Here is an 8,772-nt window from a genome sequence, read left to right on the forward strand (position 1 = left end):
TGGACTTAACTTGAATTCAAAGGGGGAGACAGAGAAACGAAAAGTAGAAGTGACGGAAAAAAACAAATCGTTTTATTTATAATTCAGATACTAAAATAACATGTATGGCATGTAATTCCTACTTAATTACTTAGCTCTGGATTTTGATAGCCATGTCGTTGTTTCTGGGGTAATTTCCTTTCTTGAAAGCCGCGAAACGCACTGTTGTATAGCAGAGATGAAATTGAAAATCAGTCCATTGGTATAACGACGCATCGACATAGCAACCAATGGCAACAAAGGCATCAGTTAATCACCTATCAACCGTTCGAAAAGGAGAAAGAGAGAGTGCAATCAGTCAAAGCAGGGATTCACCTCCCTGGTCAAAGCAATGGTTATCATGTAAGGGATTGATAATTATTGTTTCAGTGGTGGTAATGGTGGTTGAAATGGTGCGATGAATGATGAAAGAATGGTTATTCCGCAGTGGATGCAAGGAAACTGGTCGCGTTAATGTACTCAGGATGGCAGTGATTAAACTGTTGGGGGTGTTGCTGGTACTTGTACTGGTAGACGTAGAAGAGTTGGTGGCGGGTGTTGTGGTGTCAGCTGTCGTGAAAAGGAAGTTGTTCTTTTTGAGGGACGTTACAATGGTAGTGGCTTTTTCGGTGGTGCGTGTGATGAGCAGTTGACTGCATAATTGAAAGGTAGGAGCGGTGCCGTGTTGATAATGGTAACGATGGCTAGGGATAAGTAAGAGATTATGAAGATGTGATGGTGCGACCATGTGTTGTTGCTGCAAGTAGTGGTGGTAGCTGTGGTAGCTGTGGTAGCGATGGTGGTGGCAGGAGTTGTGACGAAGCTGGAGAGAAGTAGAATGAAGCTTGGCTGTGGTGGTAGCTGTTGCCATAAACATCATCACCAGATGCACTAACATGGGTAAGAGAAACTGGCAGTAAGTCGATTGATCTGCGCATCGATTTGCGCAGAAAGTGAGGGCTTCGTTACCTGTCAAATTCTACCTCGGTTTGGTTCATGTTTGCTGAGCAATATCGGTAAATGATGACTCCAACGACAGCAAAACAATCTAAACTACAACAACAACACACACTATCTGCGGCAGGAAATTGGAAAATATCCGTGTCTTGGGGAGTGTCTCTTGCTAAGCATATAGGCATTTCATCTGAAATCGAACACGTTGGCACGAAAGTGATGCAGGTTGTTGAATCAGGAGAGCCGGTTTCTCTATTTACGAGTGTAATACATACTCCGGCATTGTCTGGTTTCAGTAATTGAACCATAATGCGTCAGAGTGTATGGGTTTCCAACAGCACAGTATGTCGCTATTTCCACAACATGTCACTTGCATATCACTGATAACACAGGTGAGGTTCGACGATTTACCGAGAGTACACACTAGTACACAAGTCGAAATGCAGTGACGTGTACAAGTGGCCCTTTAGACCTGATGGTAGCAATAGGTTTTTACACAAACACCGTTGACATTTCCGTTCAATATTCAAGTCAATTTCATTGGTAGGGATATCCTTTTTGGGATGTATCGTTGTCCAAACTAGCATAATATCTATCATGGTATTACAGCCTCATACAACGCAGCACCGCATCTCCTATAGCGTATTGCGTTATGTTGTCCTGATTGTGAAGGACAAATTCATCGATGCAAATTGCACGACCAATCATCCAAATTGACTCTTGTCACTATGGCAACGTGATAGCGTCTAGCTGAGGACCGTTCTTATCCAACATCACAGAGCAAGGTTGTGCAGAAATAGTACATCGACACTGTGAACATTAGACTCATCTTACAGAATGTTTCCGGTGACAAAAATTCACGGCCATTGATATATCACTCAACATCCACGTGCGAGAGAGGGAGAGAGAGGCATGGATGAATGACTCGCGTGGGTTACGTCAACGGAGAACTCAGTATAATGGGGAAATGGTAGTGATGATCCAACGATTAATGAGTTAGGCTATAAACAGGTGGAATATTGTCAAAGATTTGTATTTCATTTCTTCTGACAAGTTATTGCATTTGATTATTGTATGGCTGTATTATGTACTGGTCATGCTGGTTATGTAAGAGCGCCATGAGCATCACTCTTGATGGACTTCAGCGCATTATAAGGGCCACTATTATTATCACTATTATTAAAATGTCATATCCACTGTAAAATCGATTACAGTAATGTTTTTATGTACTGTAATAATCTGTAGATTCGTTTAATCCGAAAACGAAATAAGGTTCGCAATTTCGAAGGTGTGCGTGTTAGTACACGCCACCTTACATTAACAATTTGTGAATGTAATCATTTGCTAATAATATAGTAGATTATACGGTATTCAAATTTTATCACTGACATCATAGCCTTATTCGACATTGTTTGATTGTCATGTTCTCTCCACGCTGTCTTAGTCAGGATACAAGGGGAATTAAGATTACTTTGGAGCTTCGAAACCTTATTCTCTTCTCTCTGTCTTTATCCCTCTGTCTGTCTCTTTCTGCCTATCGGTTTGTCCCTCTCTGTCTGTCTCTGTCTCTCTTGCTCTGTCTCTCTCTCTTCCTATACCTACTGTTGTCTGTCCCCCCCCCCTCCTGCTTCTTCTTTTCACATCAAGGTATTCGAGACGTGACCAGGAGAGGTGTCAAGGAGGGAGGTAGTCCACACTGAGTCCACATCAAAATCATCAATGACAGTTAAGAACACCAAAATGGGTATTTTAATGTACAGTACTTACAAAGGGACAAATAGTTCAAATGCCAAAGACCAGCGACTTCAATAAAGTTTTCTCACAGGCTTGGACGCCTCCGAATGTTCTCTGCAGACAAATGGCGCGACATTAATCCTGCTCCAGTAATCATCATCATCATCATCATCATCATCATCATCATCATCATCATCATCATCGTTATCATCGTCATCATCATCATATTCATTATCATCATCTTCATTATATTCAAAAAGTCTCTGTTTATTTTTTCATCTTTGTTTAAGTAATATTTATCGCAATATCGCTTTGAAATTTACTTATAATTATACTTAATTTACTAAATTAAGAGCTTTGCTTTTTACCAAACAAATCAATTTTCGTGAAATTTTGCGTATCTGTGCGAAATCACTTATACTCATATAGGTGTCTAAGACAACTTTCTTAAGTGCTAACATGATGAATTTTGATGGCTCTTTCACTAATATGCTATATTTATGATTTATACCTCATTTAAATGTTTATATCTCCGGCAACTTTTTTCTGCATCTCCCAACCGTCTCAATGATTTCGTTCCTAAGGAAGCAGTGCATGCACATCTTCAATATGCGAGCCGTCACTTTCAGTCCTGTTAACTGCATATAGATAAATTTCGAAATGGCGGGAATAGATAGTTCTGACAAATTGATCACTTCAGTAATTGGTGGAATGGTGGTAGTAAGAGAAGTAAAAGCAGGGGGAAGAGAAGTATAGAAGCCGGTATAAGTGATATCGAATTACACCATAAGTTACATTAGTGCACTGTGATGTTCTTTATTATTTTGGATGCGGATGTCTTCTCATTTTTGTTCGACGTCGTTATAGGAATCTCATTCCAAGACCGACCCGTCCAAGGTGACGATCCAAAATGTGAAATGAAGAACTTTCGGTTGCCTTTGGACGCGACTGGGAGCTAAATCATTAGTGTTAACACCTAAAGATGTACTCCTCTACAGCTTACTTCCTTAAAACAGAAGTCCCCAAATATCCGCTTCATGTTTTAGATAACATGTATCAGCTAAATAGCATGCCTACTTGTATTCGGGTTGAAAGTTGTTGTTTTTTTATCCTTGAAGGCTGAAAGCAAGGGAGGCTAACCTATTGAAATGATAATGTTGTTGTTTTTATTTCCGAAACAATAAAATCATATACAAAATAAACAGTGTTGAACATGACATAACTGAAACATGAATCAAGATTGAAGTATCAAAATACAATGAAAACAAATTGACATGTGACAATGATGATAACGTGTAACGGTGGATAGCCCATTTCAGATCTATAAACATGATAGATCTGTTCTTCCATGGGGTCTAAGATTTATAAATCTATATATATAACTAACATGTCTTTAATTCACACCAAACACAATATCTAAAATCATATCACAAAACAATCCCTCAAAACAACCCCCCCCCCGACTCATCTTAGATCTCTGATGACATAGGGTAATATACAAATTCATGAAATTCTTCCGTCGAGATGTTTTCATTGCAACTGATTGACAAATTGCCCTATATCGACGTAAATAAGCACTGAATTGATCAGTGTTTTAGTAGTAGCCATGATAAAAAAAAATCATGGGCGTACATACTCGAGCAGGATTCGCATCTACGACCTCCTGATCACCGAACAGGCGTCATCTCCACTAGACCACCGAGCTTTCGCCCGACAGCAAGTGTTGGTTCTAATCCTTATAGCATGCAGCGGGTACTGCTTTAGTTATTCAAATTCATGAAATTCTTCCGTCGAGATGTTTTCATTGCAACTGATTGACAAATTGCCCTACATCGACGTAAATATGCACTGAATTGATTAGTGTTTTAGAAGTAGCCATGATAAAAATTCATGGGCGTGCATACTCGAGCAGGATTCGCATCTACGACCTCCTGATCACCGAACAGGCGTCATCTCCAGACCACCGAGCTTTCGCCCGACAGCAAGTGTTGGTTCTAATCCTTATAGCATGCAGCGGGTACTGCTTTGTTATTCAAATTCATGAAATTCTTCCGTCGAGATGTTTTCATTGCAACTGATTGACAAATTGCCCTACATCGACGTAAATATGCACTGAATTGATCAGTGTTTTAGTAGTAGCCATGATAAAAAATCATGGGCGTACATACTCGAGCAGGATTCGCATCTACGACCTCCTGATCACCGAACAGGCGTCATCTCCAGACCACCGAGCTTTCGCCCGACAGCAAGTGTTGGTTCTAATCCTTATAGCATGCAGCGGGTACTGCTTTGTTATTCAAATTCATGAAATTCTTCCGTCGAGATGTTTTCATTGCAACTGATTGACAAATTGCCCTACATCGACGTAAATAAGCACTGAATTGATCAGTGTTTTAGTAGTAGCCATGATAAAAAAATCATGGGCGTACATACTCGAGCAGGATTCGCATCTACGACCTCCTGATCACCGAACAGGCGTCATCTCCAGTCCACCGAGCTTTCGCCCGACAGCAAGTGTTGGTTCTAATCCTTATAGCATGCAGCGGGTACTGCTTTGTTATTCAAATTCATGAAATTCTTCCGTCGAGATGTTTTCATTGCAACTGATTGACAAATTGCCCTACATCGACGTAAATATGCACTGAATTGATCAGTGTTTTAGTAGTAGCCATGATAAAAAATCATGGGCGTACATACTCGAGCAGGATTCGCATCTACGACCTCCTGATCACCGAACAGGCGTCATCTCCAGACCACCGAGCTTTCGCCCGACAGCAAGTGTTGGTTCTAATCCTTATAGCATGCAGCGGGTACTGCTTTGTTATTCAAATTCATGAAATTCTTCCGTCGAGATGTTTTCATTGCAACTGATTGACAAATTGCCCTACATCGACGTAAATAAGCACTGAATTGATCAGTGTTTTAGTAGTAGCCATGATAAAAAAATCATGGGCGTACATACTCGAGCAGGATTCAAACCTACGACCTCCTGATCACCGGTGACGATGAACTGGAGTTTCCATTTCTATTCATACAATTTAGTGGGATATCTTGCGATTCGTTTTCCTCAAAAAGAATAGAGTTGGCAACATTTGAGAAGTGACTATTAAATTCCTCAGCTATATTTTTTCCGTCTCCAGTAATATGAACCATTTCTGAAGACTTAGTAGGCATGAACAATTTGAGGATGTTCCAAGATTGCCCACAACAATGATTGTCACATATTTTTTCAACATAATATTTCTTTTTTGCTTTTTTTATTTCCAACGTAACTTTATTTCGTATTTTCTTATATTCTCTCCAGTCTTCGACCCTGTTGTGCAATTTCGCATTCTTTTTCAGTTTATCCAGTTTCTTCATCAATGCAAAAATAAACTCATTAATCCATGGAGAGTGTTTCTTCTTTACTCTCTTGACTCTGATTGGCATAATATATGCTTTTTTACAACTTCCATTACCAATCTCTCCCATTGAGACACTGCTTCATCTAAACAGCCACATTCTTCTACTTCTACCGCATTTTCATCTTTAAATGCATCTATATATCAACACCAGTATAGTTTTTCTAAACGTGATCACATTTGCATAATTATTTGTATTGTTCATCTGCTTTACTTTCCATGAGAGATAGCTCAGAGAATGATCACTGAATCCCACGTCATATATACCCCAAGATATTACCTTATCAGGTTGACTACACAACATATGATCTATGAGAGACCGTGAATCAGGAGATATACGCCTATATTCACATGCATTAATTTGATGAAGATCATGAATTTCATTTATCTCACAATACCTTCGGCAATCAGTACTTAATGATTGTTGCATAATGTTAAGATTGATGTCTCCCATCAATATCACAGGTGTTCCGAACCCTTCAATAAAAACCAACATATCTTCGTACTCAGAGAGAATATTGCATTTTGCATTAGGAGGTCTGTACCAGTTCACAAAAAGTAGGAGTGTACATTTTGTAACATCAATCAATAACAGTATCGCCTCCAACTCATTAATGGAGGGATCTGATACTTCTTTATAATTCAAGTTTTCATGAATGTATACAGCAACACCACCGCCTTGCCTATTACGATCTTTCCGAATCAATCTATAATGGTCAACTTAAATTTCCGAAGAACGAATACTTTCATCAAGCCTACTTTCATTTATAGCAAATATATGAATATTATTACTGCAAAGTATAGCTTTAATCTCATCAAAATTCTTCATCAAACTCACATTTAAATGTGCATAATTTAATCCATTCTGACTCATATGCGAAATTTTCAAACTTTCATTCTTTACACTTTCTGAATTATCCCTTTTCCGATTACATGCACTTGTAGTTTTCTTTTCATATTCATGATATTGTTCACCGTAAAACGGCGTACGCCTCAAAATACAATTACGACATTCCCAGCCTACAAACTGCTCTGTTACATCATTGTACAGCTTCTCTGCGATACCATTACATGAGATAGGAACCCATTTCTTACATTGAGTACATTTCAAACCTTTTTGATTTACCCTTACTGACTTACTACATAAACCACATAAAAATCTTTACCCATAAATTCAGCTAAATTACAACACACTTAGATTATGACTTCAAAAAAAAATCAATCAATTTACAAGTTAAACAACAGAAAAGTGCCGCCAGTGGGAAGAATTATAATGGCAACGTGCACCCTCATTGTTCATCGGCTCTGACGTGATTTTTAAACATGTTTTACAACTTTTGCGCGTCCTGGAGAGAGGTCACGTGCTTCCTTTCACTTTTCCCAACAATGGTAACATAGACTCTGCCGTCTTGAGACCACGCAGCGGAGACGTTTTTGGATTGTCTGGCTGTTTTGAGAATTCTGTTGTTTGATGCCGTGAGATCCTCTACAATAGAGATTCCCGATTGTTTGAGTTTGCGCCTAGCTTTCATGACGACTTGTCGTGCACGGTACGTGGCGAATTTGACAATGATAGGCCGATGGTACAGCTTGCTGTCCGCCTTGGAAGAAGACGAGGCTTCACTCACGCGTGATGACGATGACGATGACGAAGTCGATGTGGCTGGATCTTGCGAGTGCGCTCGTTGACGCTCTGCTTTTTTTGTGGGCATGCGATCGCTCTGAGGTTCGATGGGGTCCTGTTCTATGACTTCTGTCGATGTCATTGATGTCGATTTCGATACCGAGCTTTTCTTTGGCGAGCTTGAGGACAATATCGTCAGTATTATCACCCCTGACTTCCGGGATTCCAAATACCTTCAAACAGTTTCTTCTCGAATATTGCTCCGATTCTTTCGCTTTGTTTTCCAGTGATTGTATTTGCTCTCTTTGTTCAAGTAGTTTTCTCTCCAATTCATCTATTTTCTTTGACTTTTGGTCATTACAAACTTCTAGAGAAAGTATTCTTGATTCGTTGAGCTCAATCTGTGTCGTCATCATGGAGAGTTCCTGCCTGATTTCCTGCAGTTCTTCGCGCACTGTTTGTTTGACTGCGTCTTTTAGGCAGCGAGAAATTCATCATTTTGAGAGAAATCAGTCATGGCGGCATTCATCGGCTTGTCGTTTGACACTTGGCTTTGACTTTGCGACTGCCTTGTCTGTCTGGTGGACATTTGAACAGGTTTCGACATTTTGATTCCTATGCAGATACACGTAAGGCGCTAGATTTTTGTTAATAGCAAGTTTCGAGACGAGCTTTTGTACAAGATAATGAGTCTTGAGGAGCGTAGCGGAGGCACAATATGGTATATTGTCATGTAAAGATGTTCAAGACCAGTAATCCACTTACCCTTGGGTATCCGTGCAGTAAGAACAGGCTGTTCTCATGTCCACTGATGTTTCCGTGGCAAACGTATACCCCTCAGGAATAGACGTGATTACGGGAAAACTTCGGGGAATGGTCCAGAAGGTGCTCGTTGAAGTTTTGCCCAACTATGTGATCTCGTCAGGCATCGGGAGAGAGAATGGCTTTTCCAGACACACATTGCTGTTTGAGACATGATTTTGATCCCATGGCGTCACTGAGTAAAAACAGTAATTTCTTTACATATTGATGATGATGACG

The sequence above is a fragment of the Diadema setosum genome, chromosome 17 (genome assembly GCF_964275005.1).
Source record: "Diadema setosum chromosome 17, eeDiaSeto1, whole genome shotgun sequence".
NCBI lineage: Eukaryota > Metazoa > Echinodermata > Echinoidea > Diadematoida > Diadematidae > Diadema > Diadema setosum.